This window comes from Rhamphochromis longiceps, linkage group LG9 (assembly GCF_057381845.1).
Source record: "Rhamphochromis longiceps isolate RC_006_pf linkage group LG9, R_longiceps_female_GT1.1, whole genome shotgun sequence".
Lineage (NCBI taxonomy): Eukaryota > Metazoa > Chordata > Actinopteri > Cichliformes > Cichlidae > Rhamphochromis > Rhamphochromis longiceps.
Window position 1 is genome coordinate 10,789,785 of NC_140565.1, and position 12,342 is coordinate 10,802,126.

Below are 12,342 nucleotides of genomic sequence, written 5' to 3' on the forward strand. Positions count from 1 at the left end.
GGAGCGGATGGTGCGCTCAGCTGACCGCACAACCCTCTGTAGAGCTCGTCTGTCCTGCATGGTGCTGTTCCCGAACCAGGTTAAGATGTTTCCCGCCAGGATGCTCTCTATGGTGCACGAGTAAAAGTTCCTGAGCACTTTGGAGGGCAGTTGGAAGTCTCTCAAGCGTCTGAGGTGGTAGAGACGCTGACGGGCCTTTTTCACCACGGTGTTGATGTGACAGGACCATGACAGGTCCTGCGTGATGTGAACTCCGAGGTATTTGAAGCTGTCCACTCTCTCCACTGGGCACTCGTTGATGACGGGGGTCTGGTAGTTCCTCTCCTGCTTAGTGCTGAAGTCCACTATCAGCTCCTTTGTCTTACTGACGTTTAGAAGGAGGTTGTTCCTCTGGCACCAGTTCTCCAGATTCCTAATCTCCTTCAGGTAGGCCGTCTCGTTGTTATCAGAGATCAGGCCCACCACGACGGTGTCGTCAGCAAACTTGATGATGGTGGTGGAGCTGGTAGTGGCCACACAGTCATATGTGTACAAAGAGTACAGCAGGGGGCTCAGAACACACCCCTGGGGGGCTCCAGTGCTGAGAGTGGTGGAGGCTGAGACATGTCCGCCCATCCTTACTGCGTGCGTGTGTGTGTGTGTGTGTGTGTGTGTGTGTGTGTGTGTGTGTGTGTGTGTCTGTGTGTGTGTGTGTGTGTGTGTGGACTGCTGATCAAAGGGTCAAACATCCTTGGTCAGGAAGAGGGTAGCCTCCCCCTCACCCTAGATGGTTCATCCTAGATAACACGGTGAGGAAGTCCTGCAGTTCATCTAAACAAAGACTAGACTAGAACAGACGCAACTACGTTAATCCTACCATAAAACAATAAAACACGGTATGACCTCTCATGCTCCCAAAGTGCTGTCTAATACACACACAGTTTGCAGACTATCAAGGATCAAAACCTCTACCAATCTACAATTAATTACAAAACTCTAAGCATATATAAGTAAATATTTCTAAGCATAAATGACAATCAACAATACAAATCGAACAGCCGCATCACACTTTCTTCACAAGACATGCTTCAGTTGCATTTTTTAAAGTTATCCTTTTGATGGAACAAAAAGTCTTCAGTTTTTATTAGACCACCAGTTTTTCACACTTGCACTTCCACGGAGATAAAAGCGACCCCATGGTGTCTTAGCGTGGGTTCTCTCCAGGTAGTCCGGCTTCCTCCCACAGTCCGATGACATGCACGTTAGGTTAAATGGTGACTGGCTGTAGGTGTGTATGCAAAACAGATAAAGCACATAAGTGCATAAAATAAAGTGCGATATGAATATCTGTGAAAAGATGAATGTAACTTGTAGTGGTCAAAGATACTAGAAAAACATTTTAATAAATACTCTGTTCTTAAGAAGAAGCAGTGACATCTAGGGACCACAAGTGGGATTTTTTAAGATTTTGAGTCCAAACGCTGTTAAATCACCTAACTTTTGTATGATGTACTGCAAACAGGATGCAGTTACTCTGCAAAAAGACCCAAACTGGGCTGACTGGGTGGTTGATGGAAAGCTTTATCTTTATATCTTTTGCAAGGCATTGCAACCACTATTCATGCTTTGTTAGGAACAGAATGCGATATAAACAATTTCCCAATCAGTCTTTATCGTCAGCACACTCAAAGCCTCAGAGCTAGATGCAACCAAAGGAACTGTTTTATCTGCACTGCTAAAGTGGAAATTACTATTAATCTGAACGAAAAAGCTGAAGTGAAAGACACAAAGGTTAGAAAACAGAGCGGGAAGAATCTGACTCACTTCTGCTTTTTCTTTCTGTCAAGTTGAGAAAACTGCAGAATTTGGTGTATATAAAATGTTAGGGCTATATGTGGGTTAGAACTCTGCTGAAACAACACTGTGATTAGCAGTGATGTACAGGAAAATCTTTGTGTTTAGCACTCAGTGAAGAACAAAGACATGTTTTGCCTCTCAGCAGTATTGGGAACAACACCATCCTCTTGTTCAAAGCAGCAAAAAAAAAACCCAACAGCTTGCATAATCAAGGAAAATTCCTGCCAGGTTACCTTCAACTTGTACATCATCACATACTTATTTCATCGTTAGCTAATAAAGAGAAGAGTATTCACTCAGCCAGTTCAGTAACTTTCCGTTTACTGTATGTGTGACGTATCTGTTTTCCTCTTAGTTAGGACGCTACACTAAAGAAGGTCAGCTGTTTCTGGGACCCCTAGGCAGCACTGGTGAGGACACTCGTTGTGTGGTGTACGATCAGATGAGCAACTTTCCTCAGCTCCTCAATTGTGAAAAGGTGACCAACGTGAAACAGAAGACATGGCATTTCTCTCAGGTCAGAAGTGTAAAGAAATCTCTTTTTCAATGATATAACTGAGTGTTTATAAGAGAAACTAAAATTTACTGGCATAGAGTTGAGAGGAAAAGTATCTATATGTCAGATTTTAAAAGGGACCTATTGAGCTCATGTCTGGGTCCATTCTTTTTTCTCTTGGACTCTAATATGAGAGTAGCTTTGCATGAATCTTCATTTCTCTCATACTCAGCATTGCTGCAGCCCCGTAGTTCATGCTTTATCTGACAGAACCGCCTTTATATTCCGAATACCTCCGTTGAAGCCACCTTTCTTTGTGTTAAAACCCTCACAAACAGAAGGTTTTAACACCGGGGCCAGTAGGACTTCACAGATAGATCTGTCTGTTTGTGATGACTATATTAGGATATCATCTCTGCTATTACTGAAATCAAAGCAGTCTGGTTAACGGGGATTATTTGCACATAAATTGAGACTTTGGCTATGATTAATATGAACAATAACTGTTGTAAAATTATATTTATGCTAGAAAATAAGGGGTCCTCTTAAGACAACTAAACCCAGACTGCTTAAAGGGTAACAAGCGACTCAATATACCTTTTACTTTGGCATTGATTCTCTTTTTCTTTTAATGTGAAAAACCTTTTGTAAGTCAATTTTCTGTTGGTCTTTTAGTTCTGTTTGGGTAACCTTTAAAAACTAAAGAGTTACAGCCTGTAGCACGGGAAGAGGAGAGCTTGAACAGTGATGCTGCAGACCTTCTGCCACATCGATTCTTTGTCACACAGCAGGACAAGCAGTGAAGAGTCCTGCAGACGTAGAAGTCTTAGGGAAATAGGGAGACCTTACTTATTTTATATAGATGTAAGGTAAAAAGTTAGTGCCATTTGTTTAAGAAAGAGGTTGCAACAGTTCACATAAGGCCCGGTCTGGTTACATACTGTTCTGTCACCATCACGCATTGTTCACAGACCATCTGTGAAATCTGTTAAAACCAAAGTATTGTATCTCCTTCTGCCTTGCAGAACGAATCGATCATAAATCGGGCTACTGGACGCTGTCTGGAGGTGGTGCCGGCTAATGTTTACTCCGGCCACCTGCTGGTCCTGCAGCCCTGCTCGGGGCAGAGGTGGACCATCAAGAACACTATGAAGCAGTGATCGCCTGGCCAGTTTCATTGGGACCAATTACAAAGGCTATTTCCAAGAGCTGTCACCTGACGTTACCTTGGCCAGTGGACAATCAATGATGCGGGGGCTCCTTAGCTTTTGAAATAAGACTCAAAAATAGATGGCTTTAAGGAGACGAGTGATGAGGTGGTTTGGAAACAATTGATGTTTTTTTGTTTTTGTTAGTTTTTTTTTAAAAACATGGACATTCAACGTGGTGAAAGTTTAGCATGAGGACCATTTCTCTATATGAATTTTACAAACTTTCAATGTGATGTTGCCATAATTCCTGTGTGCCACTTCTTTACAGTGTTTAAGTTTTAGTAGACATTTAATCGACCAAAAGCGTGTTCTTTCTTATGTGAAGGGGAAAAAAAGTTTCCATCTTCCATCAGTCTTTCTGCAATATTTCATTCATTTTGTGCCACGGACCGGCCCTAAATAACTAAAATGTGTTCATAACACACGGGAAAAGACACAGGGGAACTGAGGTAACGATAAAAACAATAAATATGAACGATAAAACGAAGAAAAAAACCCCCGGTAAACCATAAATTGCACACCTGAACCTCAACACTCGCGGCCCGGTACCAAACGACTCACGGACCGGTACCAGTGCATGGCTCGGGGGTTGGGGACCGCTGGTCTATGGTACTTAGAAATTAAGGAATGGCTACTCGTGACAGGAGAAAATTTTACACAGTTTAGCAAAAATGCCTGAAAAGTGATTCTTATGTTTTTCAGAAAATTCAAATCCTTGTAAATATTTATAATTTGAAGAAAAATATGCTAAAAATATTACTTGGTGTACTTTTTTTTTCAAATCACCCCAACAAGGACTCTGGGCTAAATCTCACTTCTATGTTTTATGGATTCTGACTTTTATTGCTATTTTTCCACCAAGCATTCTGTAGCATCAGATGCAATATATCTCGTAGCATGAAGTACTGTAAGCAGTTGGGTACAAAGTTTCTTTGCGCTAAGTTAATTTATTTGGTTAACTGCTGTGTGCCATAACTACTGAAAACCTAGTCAAACATAGGAAGCACTTTTTTGGACAAAGGGTTGGAACATGAACGAGAGAGGAGGATTGAATCAGGAATGCACAAAAGTACCAATAGTGGAAATGCAGGAGGCCTTAAAGGCTGAAATTATTAACGTACTGAGATGTATATGATGTCATATATTAAATTGCATAAGTGTGATCAGCTGGATTTTTGCTCCCAAGATTGTCTTCCAATAAACAACTGGTTTCCTGGGTTGTGCTTTGTTACTGTGTTTTAGGATACATCTGCAGTCTTTAAATTTGTCATACTTTAATTAGTATGCTTATTTTTTTCAGTTTAATTTTATTTTCAAGCTTGTTTGTAATTTTTTGCTGCTAAACTCATGCTTTATTTTGCTTTTCTGGACTATAAATAAGGTAGAGACAGCAAAGATGAGCTACCATGCTGGCCTGCTCTCCTTTTAACTGCTCCATCCATTTTCATGGTTGTGGTCAAAATATTTTCGGCATGCTGTGAGATTAGTCCTCAAAATCATCCCCCAAAATAGACTACTTCAAAAGAGATTTCACCCTCAGCTTCCAGCTGCATGGCATCTGCTGTAACTTACACCAACTCGACTTAAGAGTACTTTCATCACATTTTTTATAAAAGCGCTTCTACACAATATTACCCAGCCACAAATAAAGCAGCCAGGTGGCCGAACATTAAAGGGACTGTTCTATAAATGACAAGTTATGGGTTCAATCCTGAAGCAACCATATGTCCTGTAAATAGTGTCCTTGAATCAGACACTGACCTCCTACTGCTTACTCTCGCTAAACTGCTCTGGATGAAGCATCAGCTTAAATGCTTAAGATGTAAATAAAACAGGAGGAGACTGCTGGGAGCACAAGGGCCTGTTTCTAGCAGAGAGGGGGAGAGAGGAGTGAGGCGGCTCTGAGGGACAGAGCCTGCATGCTAACATAACACTGAATGCTGATCAGACTCTTAACGAAGAGACTGCTCATCGTTCTCTGGCGTGAAATAGGATTACCATATGTTGGTTAAAGTCCTGCTAAATGTAAGCCAGCAGTAAATGCTAACAAGGACAAACTGATCAAATAAACTCACTGCGTTACTTAGATAAGGTTGTATTTATGGGGATGGAAATTTGTATAATTTGTAGATTTTAGCATGTAAAAAAATGGAGCTATTTTTAAAGGATGACAAAAAATCTAGAAAATGAATGTAATTCATTGACATTATTGTATCATAGTTTGCATTGTTCTGACCAGCAGTGTCCTGCAGCTCCCTGTGAGCACTTAATGAAAGAGGTTATGGTTTAATGTCAGAGCAGAGAACTCACAGTTGTCAAATATGATTTTGCTCTAATATGCACCATGTGGCGCTGTATGTTTTCTGTGATTGGAGGGTAGTGTCACTGCAGCTGTCACCCCAGCCTGCTCTCTGCTCTGCCTCGGGAAAAAAGCAGCAGAGATACAGATGTAATTACTTGACAGAACAGCAACACTGTATGAAAATGTGACAATTTCATAAAACCCACTGCAGCAAGGGTAACAGATGATACAACACACAATACTGTGCACAACTCTTTAGGCACAGATGTTGGCAGCGAAGCATGGTGAAGCATCCCGCTGTTTTAGTTTTTGTTGTTTTGGGGGTTTTTTTGCAGAGAGCATGTCAAAACTAGAGACTAGAACTACAATTAGATCTTTTATCATGCAAAATAATCAGATCGCTTAAGTTCATTCTGTAGCGTGACAATGACCCCAAACAGAGCCAGAGTAATAGCTTCAGAACATGTACTGAATGTGCTTTATTAAAGGGTTTTTATCAGACTGTGATTTACGTTTACTTCACCTTATGTGTTCATTGTTGAGTAAAAGCTATTGATACCAATTATTTTTATACTATATCCTCACTTCACAGTGAGAATCAAAATCTGTTTCTTCTTTCTTTTGTACTAAACATGTTCTCACACTCTGGAGCCATTTTGGTAACATCTCCAGGCACTTATTTGTCCAATTATTTTTAAGCTATATCTATATTAACTTTAATTTCAGTGATCATAAAAGTTATATACTAGAATAAAAACAGTTTTAAAGTTTTAGAATAGAATAGGATAAACCTTTAATACTGCACAGATGAGAAATTTGGGTGTTACCCAGCTCTTATGGCAAGGGGAATATAAAATATAAAATTGAAAAATTTATAAATTATAAAATTTGCTGACTTTGCACCAAAATGGCTCCAGAGTGTGAGAACATGTTTAGTACAAAAGAAAGAAGAAACAGATTTTGGTTCTCACTGTGAAGTGAGGATATAGTATAAAAATAATTGGTATCAATAGCTTTTACTTTTACTTTTACTGTTAGCGCCGGTGTCCTTCTATTATAGTGATACTAAACAAGGCAGGAAATTATATTTTTATTCTACAAAATGAAATGAATGTATCTACTCTGCAGAAGTGTTTGTGAATTTCAACAGATCGATTAGCTTGCTGCATTATATGTATGAACTGCATTTTTATCAGTTGCAGTTTCACCATCTCAGTGCCTAATGCTTCCCTCTTGTGGTGTCATGGTGGTTAGAAATAAATATGATATGTTATATGAAGTATATAATAAAAGCAAAGGCTTCACGTAAAGAGGGATTGGGACAGCTTTTAAGCAGGGTGACCTGCAGTATCCCACTGATTAACAGCCTCAACTGACACGTTCATGATGACTTTTGCTTTGTTCCCATTCCTCAGATCGATTTTCCCTTTATAAGGTTTGCTAAACCAGATGCTATATTTATGCTAAAAGTGGCCATAAAGAGTAAGGTCAGAAGGAGGAAAGGTAATACAGCAATGAAGAATAAAGGCAAAGTCAAAGTCAAAGACCGATTCCAGCTTTAAAAGCTATCTATGTATTTTTTTGTACATAGATTTATATGAAAAAGATGATCTGATTTCTAGCAGCAAAGGGCACATGCAAAAAAGCATTGGCAGGATAAATTCAGTTAAAGCAGTTAAATCAGTGCAAAGGTACAGAAAAATACTTATATTAGTTTGGAAATCAACAAGCAAAGAAATCCAGATAGATGTGATTTTTCCCATTCAATAGTACTTTTAATGTTCATAATTAAAAATGCTTTTGATTAATTTTGTCAGTAGGAGTAAAAGTTTGATGATTTTTTTCTCAGTTTTACTGCTCCATTAATAATAAGTGTTTAATAATTAATAATAAGTGAATCCAAGTTTTACCCCAATGTTTCCACCATTCCTCTCACCTAACCCTCATTTCCTCTTCAGGCCTTGCCTTTCAACCACACACACCCTCTACAGCAAATTAACAATATCTGAAAGTCATGTCCTTAAGAAATAAGAGGGGAAAATCGAGTTAAGACCCAACACAGGACCTGAAAGGTGCATCTAGCCCTTCAGCTGATTCATCTACCGTTTGCTGAACCCTTGTCAGAAATTGTTAGAAGAAGAAGAAGCTATTCTTAAGGATGGGAAACTCTTGATTGATGGAATCTTGAATATAGAAAAGTAACAATGGATTTTAATCCACAATGTAATGCCATTGGGAAAGCATGTGATTGGCAAATGCATCATTTTTCAGGATAGCAATGATCCCCAAAATACTGTCAGTACAGTAAAAGCATACCTGGATAGAAAAACATACAATAGAACAGCATCAGTCATGGCTTGGCCTCCCCAGAGCCCAGACCTCAATATTACTGAAGCAGTGTGGGATCATTGTGACACGAGAACGGAACAAAAGGCGGACAACACCCAAAGACGTGCTCTGAATATCCTTCAAGAAGCCTGGAAAACTGTTCCTGTGGAAATGACAAGAAAACTAGAACTGAAGAATAACAGTTACAATGCCAAATATTGACTTTCAAGCTTGTTATATTGTTATAAACTCTATTTTACGTATATTTCCATTTATGTTTGCACATGTTCAATAAAATCATTGCTCCTGAGGCAACGAGGAATGGCTAAAGATTTCTGCCACTACTCCATAACAAACATCAACTAAAAGTGTTTGATAAATGCATTCTATTTGCTTTTTTAAAAATCACAAAGTGAAAGATTTTTTTTCAATTTAAGTGAGCATTATGTTAATGTTTTAAATGTCATGGCATAGGATCAGATCGCTTCAAAGTAAATTATATTTTGAAATGTACAATCCCTTAAACACTGTGTCCTGATCTTGAACTAATAACTACTGAGATCTCAAGTCTACTGCATAATAAGACAAACAGCACCATTTAGAAAATTTCTTTTTATTGCAAGTATTCTTAATGCTTTGATGTTTTGTACAGATTTTCATATTTACAGTGATAATTAGTATTCGTCTAATAAATAATACAACTGAAAGTCATTCTCTAGCCTACATGTTTAAATATTGCACGTGCAAAGTATGTATAATATGTGCTTGTCCAATAGATATGCTGTCTTAGCAGCTATTTACAATGTTACATAAGAAACAAATGTGGGATCCAACCACCATGCTACTAAAGAGACACTGTGCGTTTCCCCTCCAAAACAAACCCTCCACTTCAGTGATGGAGTCATGCAATTATTCTACTGGGGTGAAGACAGTTTAATTACAGCATCACTGCAATAACAGTATCCATCCAAAAAAAAAAAAAACATCAAATAAAATTTTAATTATTTCTAAATAAGAAATTCGTGATAAAACAGTTTTCCAATTAACCACTACATAACAGTAGTGTCTAGTTCTTATTTGGTAGGAAATGTCCACCAGTGCTGTAACGTTTTCAAAAATAATAGTAAAAGAAAAAAAGCATTTTGATGAAAAACTAAACCAGCGTGACCTACTGTACAAGTTTGTTTAGGCTGCTTTTGCAGCAGTGCTCTTTATAAAGTCTCCAGGGTGTGATAGTAATAAATCATCTGTGAATGAAACCTTTTACACGTTTAAAATCACTTTGTCTGCCATAGGCAAGAAATCTGTTCCTATAAATACACCGTCTAATTATGTGTTCGCATTGCAACTGCTGCTCTGCCAGAAGTGTAGGTAGAGCAAAGTCAACCTATACATTATACATATCCTCATATTTGAACATTCAATATCAATATATTTTCCACATATTGTGAATATAACGCTGAGTGTGCAGAGAGGGAGAAACACGCAAACACCGTGACGAGACAAGAGCACGGGCAGTGTGATGTTACTTCACCTCTAGATGGCACTATTGCACAACCTACAACCTTCTGCATCGTTTCACTGGAATGGATGACAAGTACAGTGCAAAAACAATAACAGGAACAAACTGAGTCCGATATGATATACATATTTATGCCAAAAAAAAATGCCCGTTTGATCTTGTGTTTCCATGTAGGAACAGGGAAAAATGTCTATATTGTGTTGTCTGGTTCACCTCGGCAGAGTTCTATGGCTTTGGCAGGAGGGTTGAGAGGAAACAGAAAGGGCCTTTACCGCCTGCACCTGGCATGTTTGTGATGAAGCAGCTGCCTCTACTCCTGCTGAGCCTCCTCCCTGTACCTCTGAACCCGAGTGAGCAGAGAGCACCGACGGTCATGCACACACACAGATACTGTACACTTCAACAGACACTGGAGATACAAATGATGGGCCATTTGCTAAACCTGCAGCACACACTGCTTTCTATGTGAAAGAACCATTCTGTGAGAAAAACTCTACTGCTCATTTGATCTATGACCTCTGAAAAACAGTTCATGATTTCCATTACTATTCAATTATAAAAAAAAAAAAAGTACATTCCCTGGGTTATACAGCACTGATATGCAAAGCTTAATTGTATATCTGTAACTCTAGAACTGCAGTATTTATAGTTTTCTTAGTTTAATATTTCAATTTCATATTCTTCTTCTAAGTATAAAATCCCTTTTGTTATATTTGTCTCGTTAATTTAACTGAAATACACTGAAAATTGCTCACAAATTAAGGTTTATGTGTCAATACAAATGCAGGTTTTATTGCTGGGAGCTTCCCGTGATGCACTGACTATTTCTTCTTCCATGACACTAATGTTTTGTCTTTGCTTCATCATTTATGTACTGTACTGTATCCCCAGTTTTCCAGCGAGGGCTGCGTACATTTTGATTGCATTAACGTTTTTATCCAGCCTTTATGTGCAAGCTTGAGCTGCAAAATTCAAATGTAGTTACTGACAGGCCAAAGTGCAACAGGGAAGAGATTAAATGGGATCAAAGGGAGTGGCATTATAAATTCCTTCCTTCCTGAGATTCAAATCCTCCAATCAAAACGGTGCCAGCAATGCAAAGACAGATTTCTTTAAAGGATTGCACACAATAACAAAGTCAGTCGTTTATTTATTAAAGCACTGTTAATAATTTTAGTTGCTGCTATTTCAAATAAATGTTTGGTACAACAAATTTCTCCGTGTTCTGTCTCAGGCTTTATTCGGGCCCTGGTACTAGAGCTATGGTCTGTTCTTGAGTGCAGCAGTGACGACATCAGAGTGGTCCGTCCCAAACCAACTCCCATTGACCCCACAGATAGGAGTTGCATTAAGGTATTGTATGTATGTGCGTGCGTGTGTGTGTGAGAGAGAGGGAGAAGGAGAAACTTCCTGGAGCCCACAATGCCCCAATTTTTAGATATCTACATAATAGTACAGACACAGATCTCTTAGAAGTTTTGCTTTTCCATCATGTTTTTAGCTCACTGGTTACAAAGGTGTTTAAATTGATTAAAATTAAATTGATTCCAATTATTATTAACCCAGGACTCAGAATAGTGGTCCATGTGTTGCTGTGATACCAGCAGCCATGTAGAAAATTCACTTGTGAATATTCATATTTAAGAAACTGGCAATAGTGATTTTGTTAACAAGAAAGGCTTTTTGCTGATTGGTTTATGGGTGTCTGGGCAAATAAGCCTTACTTTCATAAGACTGCATTTTTAGTTATGTTTTTGGCAGAATTTCTCTCAGGAAAGCTTCAACAAGCTCCAGCGTGAGCCTGTCTGTGTGTGTCTGATGCTTGGCCTCTGACAGCAGCCAAGTCATCTCTCTCAGAGAGACTAGCCAAGTGAATACGGACAGCCAGTGATGTGTAAACTGTGTCCTGCCACAGGCGACTTTAAAGTCTGCCTTATCAGTGGGTTATACATATATGCTGAGGTCAAAGGAAAACTAAATATACACACACCAGCACTTTGGTGAATTAACTCGAGTCTTTGCTTTAATCTGTGCTAAGTACAGTAGGAGGTTTGGTAGTACATATGAAGATAAGTTCACACATGCACAGAAACATCAGAAGACACATGAAAGTATAGATATTTCTATTTTAGAAAAAAAAATCCATCGTATCTTGTTTTTTTCTTTACGTTTCTTTGAAGCTGTTTAATATAATCTAAGTTGTAGCTCGTTTGTGCAAGTGTCTCTCTTTTTTTCCTTTGATGCTTTTGATGATATATTTTCCCTGTTCTACCAGACCCAGTGAAAAATGCAGGGAGCTTTCCTGTAGTTTAATATTCTTCAGGCTGCAATAGGTTTCTGCTCAACCACTCTGCTCAGAATATATGTCTTATTCAGTTTTGAGAGTGTGGTAAACCATGTTTTATCTTTGCAATCATAAATTCTTTTTACATTTTGTTTTGCTTTGAATACTACAGATATTATTTGTCATATTATCGGTAGTGTTTGTAGTTGAATAGTGTTATATTATTATTATGTGTTAGGATTTGATCAATCCATGACGTGCACAAATGCATTCACAATGGTCTTTAAAAGCAAATACATTTTTTCTCTCTAACAGCTGCTGTATTTACTTTCCTCTTCAGTCCTTCCTGTACTTGGTCAACCT

At 38.6% G+C, this 12,342-nt stretch overlaps 1 pseudogene; it reads left to right on the forward strand.

The window, feature by feature from the left end:
* LOC146661719 (polypeptide N-acetylgalactosaminyltransferase 17-like) overlaps positions 1 to 4,759 on the forward strand; it is a 29,694-nt pseudogene extending 24,935 nt beyond the window's left edge.
* Positions 4,760 to 12,342: the final 7,583 nt, after the last annotated feature.